The sequence below is a fragment of the Carcharodon carcharias genome, chromosome X (assembly GCF_017639515.1).
Source record: "Carcharodon carcharias isolate sCarCar2 chromosome X, sCarCar2.pri, whole genome shotgun sequence".
NCBI classification, from domain to species: Eukaryota; Metazoa; Chordata; class Chondrichthyes; order Lamniformes; family Lamnidae; genus Carcharodon; species Carcharodon carcharias.
In genome coordinates, this window is record NC_054507.1 from 21,637,171 (window position 1) to 21,652,739 (window position 15,569).

The 15,569-nt window shown below is 42.5% G+C and overlaps 1 protein-coding gene and 1 long non-coding RNA gene across 3 annotated transcripts in view; one reads left to right on the forward strand and one right to left on the reverse strand.

Moving 5' to 3' along the window:
• Positions 1–7,272, forward strand: part of LOC121273242 — a 106,023-nt gene extending 98,751 nt beyond the window's left edge. Inside the window, exons 3-4 of the long non-coding RNA XR_005941967.1 lie at positions 6,637–6,741; positions 7,181–7,272. This is a non-coding gene — a long non-coding RNA (uncharacterized LOC121273242). The remainder of the gene's footprint in view (positions 1–6,636; positions 6,742–7,180) is intronic.
• The window catches only part of erbb3a (erb-b2 receptor tyrosine kinase 3a), a 135,678-nt gene that overhangs the window by 90,933 nt on the left and 29,176 nt on the right, over positions 1–15,569 (reverse strand). The window lies entirely within an intron of this gene.

A 15,569-nucleotide genomic window follows, 5' to 3' on the forward strand; every position in this document is an offset into this window, starting at 1 on the left:
GCTTTTCACCACCACTGGACATCTTGAAGCATTTTATAGCCAATGAAGTACTTTAAATGTGGTCTCTGTTGTAATTTAGGAAATGCGGCAGCTATTTTGCACACAGCAAACCCCCACAAACAGCGATGTGATAATGACCAGATAATATGTTTTATGTGACATTGATTGAGGGATCAATAGCGGCCAGGACACTGGGGAGAACTCCACTGTTCTTCTTCCCTCAAATGCTGGAGTGGGACGTGAACCCAGAACCTTGCGACCCACAGGCGAGTGCAACCAACTGAGCTATAGCTGACTGATGAGTCTAGACAGAGTGTGAATAGGCTATTGAACACACAAGTCTTCGCCACTGAGCCTCTCCAGAGTTGACCTCGTCAGCATCTGACATCCAAACAGTATCCGCATTTCTAAATCTATCAAACAAGGGGCAACATTTTGGCAAATCTTTTCGACTGGTACAATCGATAAAGAGGAGCCACAAGGACCAGCACGGTTCCAAGTTCAATCCTTGGTTTGTGGTGCATTTATCTCAGCTAAAGCGATTATGGCGATGCTCCAAGTGTATCCAGTGTCTCAGGGCTCTCGAGACAGATTGCCACTTTTGATCGTTTGCCTGTATTTCCTGCTGAAACTGTGCACCAGGTGAGGACAGATTGAGTTCAGCTGTGATACCACCTTCAGTTGAATAGCTGCTCACTCAATAGCTAGCCTCATGCACGTGATGAATGGTCATTTGGATGAGGTATCTGAGGGCTGGCAACATTTGGAGTCAGCACTTTCAGGAAAGTGAAGAAAGTTTGAAAAAGCACATAATGTACACACAATGATAAGTCTCAAATTGAGAGATATCTGCACTGTCTACTCATCATATGATTCCTTTTTTGTTCCTTCACTGGTGCGGTCATTGAGCTGTATTGTTATTCTGTAGCACTATTCATTCAACACATTTTTTTCTGTTCAAACAAAACAGTACATGAAGTTACTTAACAGATTAATGAGTAAACGCACTGTCACTTTGGATTATTTGCGTGATTATCTCAAACTGATCTCCAGCTAATTGTCCCCATGTGAAGTTAGAGAGTGGCTGCTGTTTCTGATGAATTACCCAATTGTTTTGCCTCTGGTGTGGAAAGAAAGCAAGAAATGTGTGCATGTTGCCACACACACACACACACACACACACACACACACATGCAGAACAACAATGTCGCAGGAAGAAAGCAAAACAAAAATCACAACATGATGCAAAAGGAACACCTAAGATGACTTAACATTGCTAAAATGTCGCAACATCCACACTGAAACATAGGAACAAAACATAGGACTTAAGAGCAGGAGGCCATTTGCTCCTCCATTTGATAAGACCGTGGCTGAACTGATTGTAGTCTCAACTCCACTTTCCTGTCTGCTCCTGAAAATCTAACTCAGGCTTGAATAAATTCAGTGACCCAGCCTCTGCTGTTTTCTCAGGAAGAGAATTCCACAGACTAATGATCCTCAGAGCAAAAAAATTCTCATCTCCGTCTTCAAAGGGAGACCCCCTATTTTAAAACCAGTGTCCCCGTGTTCTAGTCTTCCTAACAAGAGGAACAACAATCTTCCAGGTATCCACCCTACCAAGTCCCCTCAGGAATAGAAGAGATAGGATAGGGGTTGGTGACTGAAAGTCTAGTCAAACAGTTAGCTTTTTTTGAAGGTGTGAAGCGGTAGCAATGGAGGTGTTTGGGGAAAGTTTTCCATTTTGTGGGACCATGACTGAAGCTTCTGCCCCCAAGGTAGAGAGTGGGGCTAGAGTTGAAAGAGCACAAGGTTAGCACATAGGCCTGGAGGAGGCTGTAGAGACAGGATGGGGTGAGGCCATGGAGGATCTTGTAAAAGTAAACAAGGATCTTGAATTAAATGCATTTGGGGGTCAGCGAGCCAATGGAGGTTTCCAAGAACATGGGACAATGTAGGACAGGAGGCAGGCATTGGAGTTCTGGACAAGTTGGAGTTTGTGTAGTGTGGAGTCCAGGAGGACAGCTGGAAGGGTGTTGGAGGAGCCATGGTGAAGGTTTCCCTGCTCTTCCCCAATGTGCCTCAGAGTCCCAAACTCCAAAAATCACCTACTGCAGCTGTGTCATTTCTCCATTTCACAAACCAGTCATCCTTGTGCTCTTTCTGAATTAGACTATTGATTTCAACTCCAGCCTTAGCTCCATGTCCCTAGATCTCCTTGCCCAACAAAAATCTACCACTCTCAGTTTTGAAATCTCCAATTGTCCCAGCATCCACAGCTTTTTGGGGGAGGGAGTTTCAGATTTCCACTTCACTTTGTGAAGTGCTGCCTGATTTCACTTCTAAGTGACCTTGCTCTAATTCACTCAGTTCTTCCCTTCCCCTTGTCCAGATGTTTAAGAAGCCCTCCACGTTTTGAGAAAGCTCATCCATATCCAGTGTATTGGTATATAATTCCTTCCCCTCCCCAGTGAAATGACAATGTTCCTTTAAATTAGTAACAAAGTTCATTGAACAAGGTTAACTACTTTATCCACAAATCCTTGGGGTCCCTAAAATGACACTGATCACCTTGAAGTTTAGATTTCTCTGTAAAGAAGCCATTAAATTGTCTCATTGTCAGCTCAAATTCCTCAGTCCATTCACAGAATACAAAATCAATTGGTCAATCAACAGGTCTGTAAAAATCCTGCTGAAATCAACATTTTCTGCAGTTTCTTTATGAAATACCAGACCACACAAATTAATTGTGACAATACTTTCATCTTGCTCATCACTATATTTCATCATATATATATATATATATATATATATATAAATAAAAACAAAAAAACTGCAGATGCTGGAAATCCAAAACAAAAACAAAAACAGAATTACCTGGAAAAACTCAGCAGGTCTGGCAGCATCGGCGGAGAAGAAAAGAGTTGACGTTTCGAGTCCTCATGACCCTTCGACAGAACTTGAGTTCGAGTCCAAGAAAGAGTTGAAATAACTATATTTCATCATCCTTTTGTGGATCTCCTGCACCCCCCTTGACCAGACAAAATGTATCATCTGTGCCCAATCTGGGCACATATCAGTTGACCACAGCAAAAAACTCAGATTACATGCAGTACGAGAGCTGCTTCCGTGTCGATTTGATCTTCCTTTCTTCCCTCTCTATAGTAAAACATTTAACTTGTGTTATATCTCCTCCTGACACCAAATGGACACCAAAAACCAGACTTAAAAAAGTGTGTTTAATCCACTTAATTCTGTATCTTAGTAGAAAAGAGAACAGTATTTAAGCTGCAATCCTAGCTCCCCACCCACATCCTATTTTGGACCTGGCACGTGTGACACCCTACTTGTGGGGAATGATGGACATTGGCTGCATGTTTGAACTATTTGCAGCACCTTGTTAAGAAGCTATTGTGGACTCACCAGAGAACAGGATACTGCTCTCAGTTGCTGCTGACCATTCCCTTAAAGGGGCAGCTTCTTGCTCACCATCTAATGGCCAGTTGAAGAGCAGCACTGGTAAAGACTCAAAACAACAACCATTTCTAGTATAATTCGGTGCATAGTTTTGCATGGGTTAGTGCACAAGGAGCAGTCAAATGTGTTTGAGAGAGAAATGGAGCCAATCCTTCCTGTCATAACACACCTAGTTTGCCTGGTCATTGGCCAATTGTTTATTGCACTTTTACAAAATATGAATGATTCCAGTCAGTCTACAGCCAGTTTCAAGATCAAAAATGCAGTTAGTTTCCAGACCAGGAACAGTGTAGAATGCAGCATCTTCTCTGGAGAGAGAATCTTAAAATCAATGCCAAGTACCAGAAACTGGTTTAGTTTCCGTTCATCTTCTCCCTTCAGCTGAAGTTACTGAATCCCACAGGAGGCAGAAAGCTCTCCAATACTTCACCCAGCTAGCCATTCTTCATGTGTGATGGCCAACAGTGAGGGATAGTAAGCATCACAACCAAGTTTGAGCCCTGAAACGTTTCTGATGGTCACACATCACACATTGCAGGAGATGCCTCCCATTGGACAGAGAGGAAGCAGGGCTCAACTTCTTCCTCCTTCCTACCCCGAAGAGCAGTGAGGCCAATTGTGGCAACCCAACTGCATGTTGCCCTGGATGAAATCAGTTGATTGAGGATAGATCAAGAATGCTTTCTACTCTATATTACTTTTACCCACCGAGGCATCAGATTCCAATCACACCCACTACTACTGTGACCCCCTTGCTTCTGCTCTCACCTGAAAGTCATGCAGTGTACCACTCCTTCCCCTGCCAACAGTGGAAAGTCTGGCCATTGATGAGGGGAGTAGTGGTGGGTGGAGAAAATCAAATCTATCAAAGTACATGTACAAACATTTATACAGCTAGAAAAGTAGCCTGTGTTGCAGTATAAGCTTCAAGCAGGGACCATTGTTGCAGTGTTTGAAAATGGATTTAGAGGCAAACCATTGCAGAATTAGATTCTCTCAAATCTTCCCGACATGGACCGATAGAAACAAGATGATCCTATCTTGAGCCGCCATAACTTCAACTTGAGGCTTAACTCCATTAATCATTAACATGGCAAACTCAGTGCATACACAGTAAAGCTTTTGCAGGGAACAACTGCCCTTATAAAACCATTGTTCTATTTGGTTAGGGACTAGCAAGAATTCTCAGCTATTTTAAAAAGTGCCAAGGGCACCATTTTGATGGCCAAGAGTTCATTGTTCCAAAGAATGAAAATCGGTTATTACATTAAATACTACTCAGTATTGGATGGCATTGCATGTAGGGATTGTAGCTTTCTTTTATTCATTCACGGGATGTGGGCATTGCTGGCTAGGCCAGCATTTATCACCCATCCCTAATTGCCCTTGAGAAGGTGATGGTGAGCTGCCTTCTTGAACCGCTGCAGTCCCATGTGGTGTAGGTACACCCACAGCGCTTAGGGAGGGAGTTCCAGGATTTTGACCCGGCGACAGTGAAGGAACAGCAATATATTTCCAAGTCAGGGTGATGAGTGGCTTGGAGGGGAACTTCCAGGTGGTGGTGTTCCCATAAATCTGCTGCCCTTGTTCTTCTAGGTGATAGCGGTCGTGGGTTTGGAAGGTGCTGCCTAAGGATCCTTGGTGAGTTTCTGCAGTGTATCTTGTAGATGGTACACAGTGCTGCCACTGTTCGCCAGTGGTGGAGGGAGTGAATGTTTGTGGATGCAGTGCCAATCAAGGGGGTTGCTTTGCCCTGGATGGTGTCGAGCTTCTTGAGTGTTGTTGGAACTGCACTCATCCAGGCGAGTGGAGAGTATATCATCACACTCCTGACCTGTGCTTTGTAGATGGTGGACAGGCTTTGGGGAGTCAGGAGATGAGTTACTCACTGCAGGATTCCCAGCCTCTGACCTGCTCTTGTAGCTGCAGTATTTATGTGGCTAGTCCAGTTCAGTTTGGTGCAAAACTCTGATGCGAGATAACACTGCGAATACAGAATCTTCACCCAAGTGTCAAATGTTTCCAAACCTGTTTAGTAACTCTCTGGGTACTGAATGTACCCAAACAAGTGTCAACATACAGGGCAGTTGAATTCAAATCCATTGCATCAGTGAAAGATGAGCCTTTCCTTAAAGCAAAATGACAGGAGCAACAACACAATACAGTAGGCCCATTCTACACACCATGGCAGAGCGGGGTCCACTTAAACACCTCAACCAAAGTACACATTCCACAGTTCCACAAGCAAACAAACCACTTTGAAGGAGAGCAATCCAGTGGCACAGGCTGAGTGAGTGAGCACCATCTCCATGCACCAAGCAAACCCCCCAAAAAAGGAAAAGCCACATGCAAACTACATTCCACTTACAGCCCCCTTTTCACCAGTAAAAATGAGCAAGCATTCCTTTCTCTTCCCATTGTACTCTTACTGGTGTATGGCGCAATCGATGTCAGAATCCCTCAAATACATCCTCCAAGTGGCCATTCTTCAGGGGTGAGCTTAGTGTTGATGGGTTATTTTGTTGTGAATGGCATCAGAGGAAACCCAATACTTCTCTATACCAGCGTGGTTCCTGTTCAGACCAGACATACACATTTTGGGGGAAAGAGGATCAACTGATCTCTCTGACCCCCAAAAAAACCCTCATCAGTCCATTTTAGCAGAGGGCATTCAGCAGAAATGGAGCCTAAGGGAGCAGGCTGGGCAGTGTGCTATGATGGGGAGAGGATAGGGGGAAGAGAATGCCGGTCAGTTAAAAAACAAACCTGATCTGTAAGATTTATTGCTTTTCCCCACCCCACACCACCACTCCCCCAACTTTTTAACATTTTCACTTTGTGAAAAGATTCAGGAAGAGATTTCTAAGGGTTAAACTCCGCAATCCATCACAGATGGATGATGCCCATCTTAAGCAAAGTGCTTCAAACTTTCAGCTCTGCCTTTTCAGCAGTATTCCCCCTCTAAAGGTCAGATTCCACAAGCCCCTCAAACTGCCACAGCTAACAGCAGAATAATTTGGTCCTTTATTCGAAAACAATAGTCTTCACACAGAGAAGCCAGTGGTGGCCCTTTGTGAATTGGCACATCGTACAGACCAGGCTTTGTCAGGCTGCGAGGGCAAATACTTATCAGACTTAAACTTATCTTTTCTCCTTCTGAAGAGAGGAGCCAGAATCTCTGACCATTTGGAACTGCTGGCAAAGTTCGACAGAGTCACCCGCAGGCATTTTCTGAAGTCAACAATCAAACAATTCACAGTGTGCGAGGTACTTTAACACAATTGGCCTATCACACAGCAGTTTTTAACGCAACTGTGTGCCTTTTCCTAGCTCTATTATAGGTTTATGTTAAAATCTTAACTGAGTAAATGTGAATTGTCTATTTGTTTCAGCTGGAAATGTTTCATTTTCCATTTAAACAATATTCCCTCACTCAGGTCACATTTCACACATGTATAAGGTTAACAAATGTGCAAGAGAAGTTATATATGAAATGTTTTTGTCATTTTCAAATACTCGCCTCCTCATCCCCCACTCCAACACTGTCCTCAAAAGTCCAGCCCTAGCATTGTCACTGCCCTGGTTGTGGCAGCTGTATTATACGTTAGCCAAGCACCCAGTCAGATGGTGCCACTGAGTTCTCTGGGAAGGGGGAGGAGGCCACAGTCCCACATTCTACTCCCAATGTTTTTCTTCCCTTCTTCAGATGACCAGATCCAAACTGACAAACAAAAGCAATGGAGTTGTTCGAGCAAAGTCTGTTGATTTGGAGTTTCAAACATTGAGCCTTTGTTGAACATCTAGTGCTCTAATATTTGAACTACAGGTTTGTAAAAATATTGATGTCAATAAGGTTCAAAGTCTTCAACAAGAATTATTTGCATTTTAGAGTGCCCTACACATCAGAAAAGGTACAAAGTACAAACTCAAATCTCTATGTTTTTCAAAGCACCTCTTTGGTTTATAATCTCAATTGTTCACTGAAATAGCCTTTGTTTTTAAAAAGGACAACCAACAGATAAAATTCCCAGGCAAAGCTCTGGACAAGTTAATGGCTGTACTAGTTGGGGAGGGATGGGCAGGAAACATTGAGGTGGGGGAGGGGTAACAGAATACTGGGGAATTCCAGAATATTAACCCGGCAACAGTGAAGGAACAGTGATGTTATGTCCGAATCAGGATGATGTATAACTGGGAGGTGTTGGTGTTCCCACGCTGTCCTTGTGCTTCTAGGTGGTGGAGTTTAGGGGCTTAGAAACTGCTGCCAAAGAGTCCTTGGTGAGTTGCTGTTGTGAATCCTGTAGATTAAGATTACAAAACAAGGAAGTGGTTTGAAAAACCTAAGAGATTTTATTTTACACCTTTCCTGATGTCAATGCAGAACCACAGCCCAAAATTATGTAATCAATTAACTGCCTCCTAATACTTCATCTTATACAAACAAAAGTTCTCGTCAAAATCTTATATTTCTCTTGATAGTATCGTACTGTATCCAAAACCCCATCAAGTTAATCCATTGGCCTTTTTTCTCAGAAAACTTGTGAAACAGTAGTTTTTTTTTGCAGTTTATTAAATGCTTGAGAGATAACTAATTGGAAGAATGTATTTGAGGTCCAACAATGTAAGCTTTGAAGCAAAATGACCTCATTAGCATCTTACTTCTTACAAACAGACTACTAAAACATTCGGGGGTTTAAATTGGGACCATGGATCATTAACAAGTGATTAATGGTGCAAACCGGAGAACAAAAGAGTGCAAGGCCACAACTTCCTGTACCCAAAGGCTGCTCTGTGAAGAGGAAAAAACTTGTTTAGGAGCAAAAATAACTCAAGCCATCAACATAAATGAGAGCATCAATAAAACAAAGAAAACCTGTAAAGAAATGTGTCCTGAAAGAATGAATAAAACTATGTGGGCATCAGATCATTACTATGGTCGATTATGGTAGTTTAAAAGGTGAGGGACATTAACGCTGAGGAACGTAACATCTTTTGGGTGCCCGATGTCAGCACTAACCTTTGTAGTTGGATAGAACAGGTCAGATAGAGAGTAAAGATCCCTCTTCACTGCACCAGCAGCATCCTTTAACCCCAAGCCAGAATGATACCTACAACAATACAATTGGGAATTTCTCCAGTTTTGACACCACAAAGGTTCATGGCCTCTTTGAAGTCAGTTTTCAACATCTGCACCAATGTTTGGGCAGTTTCCTTCTGTGGGTCCATCTGGGTCAAAACCACCCATTTTATGCAAAATCTTACTTACAATTCATTAGTAGCAGATTTTTATCTCATCAGTCTGAGATGGTTTCAAGCCTAGATTCCAGAGGTAAAAGGATATTGCATCAACCCACTGGGCTATCTAGCTCTCAAAACTATTTCTGTTTACTACTTATAGTGAAAAATATGCTCCTTGGTGTTTAAAGTACCACAAATGTTGAAATATGTTTGTTCTAAATGGAACAGTTATTAAGGTTAAATATTATATCATGTGTTTTTTTCTGGTATTCTACTGCACGTGATCATTCACTGCAAGCTTACATGGACGCGCAATTGCTAATCCTTCAATGTGGACCTCATCACGCATCAGCTGCATGGAGTGTTCTGGATGATGTCCGCTAGGACAAATATCAACAGCTCTTCATTTCTAAAACTGACAGAAAAAGTGGGGGAAAAACCAATCCAACACTCCTATGAAAAAATGATAAATGGGAATCGACACATGATGACAGGTAGAATCTTTTGGAGCTAAACTTTCACATGCTTATGGTGTCATATGAACCCTTTGATTGGATTGCAGGTTTGGAATCATACCAAGGTATTTATTCTATTTTATACAAAGCACCTGAACGTTCCCCCACAACTCCATTAACTACAGCCTGTAGCTCTCTTCCAGGTAGCCATCTCACTCTCTATATAACTACCACAGTCTTCCTACTTAAATTCATTGGCACAGAAGGCTGTGGAGGCTAGGTCATTGAGTGTATTTAAGACTGAGATAAATAGGTTCTTGATTGGTAAGGGGATCAAAGGTTACAGGAAAAATGCGGGAGAATGGGGTTGAGAAACTTATCAGCCATGATTGAATGGCGGAGCAGACTCGATGGGCCGAATGGCCTAATTTCTGCTCCTATGTCTTATGGGTCTTAAGGTTTTTAACACTTACTTCAAGTTGATCTGAGGAGAGATAGATTGCTTTTCTTTCCTAATCCCAACTCATGTTTGCTCAACAACTGCTCTGGGAAATTTGGATTGAAAATTGCAAAAGGAAATAATCATCCAGAAAGAAAATCTGTGCAGGCGGAGCCTGGAGAATAGATTTGGGTTAAGATGACAAGAATGGTGTTTAGGACAGCCAAGATCAATCAGGGGATAACACCAAGGTAAAAATACAACTGTCCCTCTCCTTGTGTATAATCTGCAAATAGCACAATCCCAGACCATGACTTTCATCCATTAAAATTAATGGACAGAAAATCACTACCTGGGAATGGGCAATTTTCTGAAATGCAAGCCTGGAGGATTGTGTCAGGAGAGAGACAATGGAATTATTATCTCTGTTACATTAATGATTACCACTACACACATCATACAGGGTAGGGTGGCATAGTGCTTATGCTATTGGTCTGGTGATCCAGAAACATGTCAAGTCCCACCACAGCAGCTGGGAAATTTAAATAAACCTGGAATAAAAAGCTAGCGTTAGTAACAGTGACCATGAAACTACTGGATTGTCGTAAAAACCCATCTGGTTCAATAATGTCCTTTAGGGAAGGAAATCTGCTGTCCTTACTTTGTCTGGCCTACATGTGACTCCAGACCCACAGCAATGTGGTTGACTCTTAACTGCCCCCTGAAATGGCACAGCAAGACGCTCAGTTGTATTAAAACTGCTATAATGGCAATTAAGGACGGACAATAAATGCCAGCCTTGCCAGGGATGTGCACATCCCATGAATGAATCAAAACACCTCCAAATGTAAACCTGATAAAGTGCCTTTCAAGAAACCATCACCAATTGACAATGCACCCAAAATCGGAAAGTGTTCCAATCTCCAGCACTTAACGCTGCTTGGATTCTGTTCTCATCTCTTCATGAGGATCCAAGATCACATGTGCCAACTCTTGACATTGCAGATAAGCCTTTGTGACTGTGCTACTCCGTTGCCCTCTTCAAGCAGAGTAGCTGGGAAATAAAAGAACAAAGCCGTCTCACCAGAAACTTTGGAATTATTTTAGAATGGAGCATTTATTTATTCCATGAACAAATGCATACTATGGCAAGATACAAAATAAAGCTTAAATAAGTCATTCTATTCCCCTGTCACTCTTCATTCACCATTTTCCTGATTACTTCAAGTTTCTATCAAAGCCAATTTATAACCAGGAGTGCAGATTTTAAAAATTAATTCATGGGATGTGGGCGTCGCTGGGTGGGCCAGCATTTATTGCCCATCCCTAATTGCCCTTGAGAAGGTGGTGGTGAGCTGCCTTCTTGAACCACTGCAGAAACTAATCACATCTCTCAGAAACATCCCAAGTGCTGACAGTTTGTCAATATGCAGACACTGAATTACTTTTTAAAATGAAGTTATTGTTCTGTAGGCAAATGCTTCAGCCAACATGTGCACAGTTAAATCCCACCAACTATAAATCATGAATCAATCAAGTTTTGTTATGTTGGTTGAGGGAGGAATGAGCCAGGACACTTGGTGGACTTGCTGAACATCCACCTCAAATGGGGCCACAATTTAATATCTCAATCCAATACAGTCCTCCCTCAACACAGCACTAAAGTGTTAACCAAGATCATTCACTCAAGTCCTGGAGTGGGGCTTGAACTCAAAACTTTCTGACTGAGGAAGAAGTGCTAACAACTAACACTTTATCAAGTTGACTTATTTCACCATCTCATGAATTTTTTCCTTAAGCAGAGCAAATCAGAAAACCTATGAAAGACAACAAAGACATTTAGCCCACTCCTTGCACAACCTCTGTACAACTCTTTAAAAACATTTTCTTGGAATGTGAACATCACTGGTAAGGCCAGCATTTATTACCCATCCCCAGTTGTCCTTAAGGTGGTGGTGAGCCACCTTCTTGAACTGCTGTTAGGGAGGGTGTTCCAGGTCTTTGGCCCAGTGGCAATGAAGGAACGGTGATATAGTTCCAAGTCAGGATGGTGTGTGGCTTGGAAGGGAACTTGCAGGTGGTGGTGTTCCCATGTGTCTGCTGCCCTTGTCTTCTAGGTGGTAGAGGTTGCGGGTTTGGAAGATGTTGTTGAAGAAGGCTTGGCAATCTACCCTGTCACCAACTCCACCCCACTTCTATAACCTAAGGAATGCCGATGCACAGTTTCTTCCTCCAATTTCCAAGGGTAATCAGTCAAATCTCTACAAAATCCATCAAAATTCTAACTCATTTTATTCAGTGTTGCACAGAACTTTCTACAAATGATATTCCCATTAACCGACCAGCACAGAAATATTTCTGTTAAATCCTCCAAGGAGCAATCTCCACCTACACTTCTAGAATTTCAATTCCATCCCGAATCTGATACTTTTTTCAGGATTTGATTTTCCATCCTCACATTAAAGAGCACTGTTCAGACACATGTGTGTGTTGCAGTGGGGGAAGAACAAAGCCCATTCATTTCTAGGGCATGGGTCTGAATGCAGCCAAGGGTAGTGGGATGACAATGTCTCCTCTGTGATGTTTATGAACCTCAAATGAGATGAGTTTGGGTCAGTCTCAGCTCAGTTCCTAGTGGCTGCAGATCCACAGCACAGAACTATCCATAATTCATGGAGCAAAATACTGCAAATGCTGCAAATCTGAAATAAAAACAAAAAATGCTGGGAAAAACTCAGCAGGTCTGGCAGCATCTGTGGAGAGAGAAACAGAGTTCTGAAGAAGAGTCGTACAGACTCAAAACGTTAACTCTGTTTCTTTCTCCGCAGATGCTACCAGACCTGCTGAGATTTTCCCAGCATTTTTTGGTTCTGTTTCTATTTCATAATTCATGGCAATTTGCATTAAAATGACCCACCTCAATTAAAGAGAGCGCAGTGGGAAGTCAAAAGGTTATAACAGTGCAGGAGCAGATGCTCGAAGGTTGGAGTTGGCATTTGTAAGGATGGTGTGAGAGGAAGCTTTGATAACACTTCACTCTATTCTTTGGATTGCTACACCTGACCTGAGAGTGTTCAATGCTGCCAATAAGTACAAAACTCAATAGATAGATGTTCCATTTACCTTGCTTTGCTGAACATGACATTCTCAGCCGATGCTGCCAGACCTGCTGAGTTTTTCCAGGTAATTCTGTTTTTGTTTTATGACATTCTCAGGTTACTGACCTGGTGAATGAGCTTGGAAGAGAGGGTGGGAGTGAGAGAGAAATATGTACAAATAGATCACCTGCTTCTCAACGGGTAAATTTGGAGTCAAAATGCATTTTTAAAATGGAAAAGAGGGAAAAGGAATGATCTTGGTGCCATAAAGAGAGTCTGCTCCTCAGAGAAACACTGGGGAGGACTGGAGATATGTTGCAGCTGAAACAAATGGACTGTTGGCGTTATGTTAATTAAGATGGAGTCATGACCCTGCGCTGGCCTTTATTCTCCTCAACAGATCAAGCTGGGAGATCTTCCCCAGGCTATGCATGGAATTCTCAATTGTCTTTTTGTCTTCTCTAAAAAGACATTCAGTACAATCAGGATAAAAAGGCAACTAGTCGTACATGGCTGGTGCTGTGTGACTCACTGAGCCCTATCATGTAGGCAATTTGAATCCGCTGTTTTGTTTCACTCTTGCATACCCACCCAGGAACAATGTAGGTAAGAATGATTCTCAGATAAAAAGAAGACAGACTTGCATTTATATTTTTAGGACATAAAGTGCTTCACAGCTAATGAACTATCATAGTCACTGTTGTAATGTGGGAAACATGGCAGCCAATTTGCACACAACATGCTCCCACACACAATCATGTGATAATGATGTTTGGTGAGGGATTAATACTGACCAGGACACAAGGGAGAGCTTTTCCTGCTTTTCTTCAAAATAGTGGCTATCGGATCTTGTCTGTCCACCTGAGAGAGCAGGCAGGGCACTCGGTTTAATGCCACATCCAAAAGAAGTATGACTCTATGACTATCACTCTATGAGAGGCAATAGATAGGTTAGACAGGAAGGAACTTTTCCCCTTGGTGGAGGGATCAATAACCAGGGGACATAGATTTAAGGTGAGGGGCAGGAGGTTTAGAGAGGATGTGAGGAAGAATTTTTTCACCCAGAGGGTGGTGGGAATCTGGAACTCACTGCCTGAAAGGATGGTAGAGGTAGAAACCCTCATAACATTTAAGAAGTATTTGGATGTGCACTTGCGATGCCATGGCGTACAAGGCTATGGGCCTAGTGCTGGAAAATGGGATTAGAATAGTTAGGTACTTGTTTGACCAGCGCAGACTCAATGGGCCGAAGGGCCTTTTTCTGAGCTATTGACCTCTATGACTCTAAGTACTCAGAAATAGAAGATTACAATTAATACAAACCCTCCTCTTTTTTCCTTCTCTCCTGAAGGGTCAGACTCAAAGTATTAATAGCACAGAATCAATCCATTTGGCCCAGCTGCTCTGTGCCGGTGTTCATGCTCCAATTGAGCCTCCTCCCACGGCCTCTTCATCTAATTCCATCAACATATCCTTCTATTCATTTCTCCCTCATGTGTTTATCAAGGTTTCCCTTAAATGCATCCATGTTATTTCCCTCAACCACTCCCTCCGGTAGCAAGTTCCACATTCTCACCATTCTTGACTTGCACTGGGATATTGCTCCACAGGAATCACCGTCCCTCTGGCATCTCACCCTAGTGACCATTCTTCATTTGTGGAAGTTGGATAGTGAGAGGCAGGGGGCCCTCTGACCCTGGAAGGCATCACAATTGAGCAGTTCTTCCCCTCACCTTATGTACACTCATGTACTTTCCAGTACGAACTGGTGGATGGTGATGGAAAGTGTATTGACCTTTGGCTGATTTTTCTCAAGTATAAGATAGTGAAGCTGATTTTAATCCCATCCCCACCCCCATCACTACCTTGGCTGAAAATAGCTAACAGCACAGCCCAGGAATAGAACTGGAGTATCCGAAGCTGTTTTGGCTCAGCACTGTACCAGGCAGTAGATCTGCTCATAGAGGCATCAGATCACCTCTGTGACAGCATACCACTCAGTGCTAAGCTTTGAAACATTAATAATGAAATGATTATCTGGCACACTCATTCAGCTGGAGTACTCACTCAGCTTAGTCTGTATTTAATACAGATACAATATGTTTATTAAATTAATAGACCCCATTTCTTCTAATAGTAGAGTGTAGAAATGCCAGTTTCAGTATTGGAGGTTGAGTCATGTTAAGTACAAAACAGCATTGTGAATCTACAGCCATCAGACAGGCCCCAAGAACGATCTGCTTTCAGTCACTGCAATGTCATGGGAGCTTCCCAGACAATAAGCTCAGTGTAAAGGTTAGTGAGTAGATACTTGCAACAGAATGTAATGCACAGTCTTGGCTAATACCTATCACAGAGTCCCAGGATCTTGCAGGAAAAGAAGTCTGGACCAGAGCGTCTGCCCAGACAGACTGATACAACCATATGCATTGCCGAAGGAACACTGAAGTATAAAGTAACTGTATTGCACCCCTCATTCATCTGTCCACACTACTCGATTAGGAAAATAGGATTATCTGCCCAACAAAACCACCACAAACACATTCAGTTCTTTTCCAACTATGCTTGCCTACACAAACAGTGACCACATTTTAAAAGTAATTAGTAACACGTGATGCACACAACTCATTTCTTCCCAGTTACAGATTTCTAGAGAAAGCAGTCAACAATGAGTAGTCGATCATTCAACAAGGACACAATGATTCTCTGATGTTGAGGGTGGGCGGTAGTTGATAAGAAGGGATGTTCTCTATGGAGAGCAGCAGGCAAGGGTTAAGTAGCAGAGCTGTAAGGTTGGGTGAATAGTCTAGATTTCTTTGGGGATCAGGGAGTATTTTGTCCAGAGTTCTCCCTCAGGAGATTAAA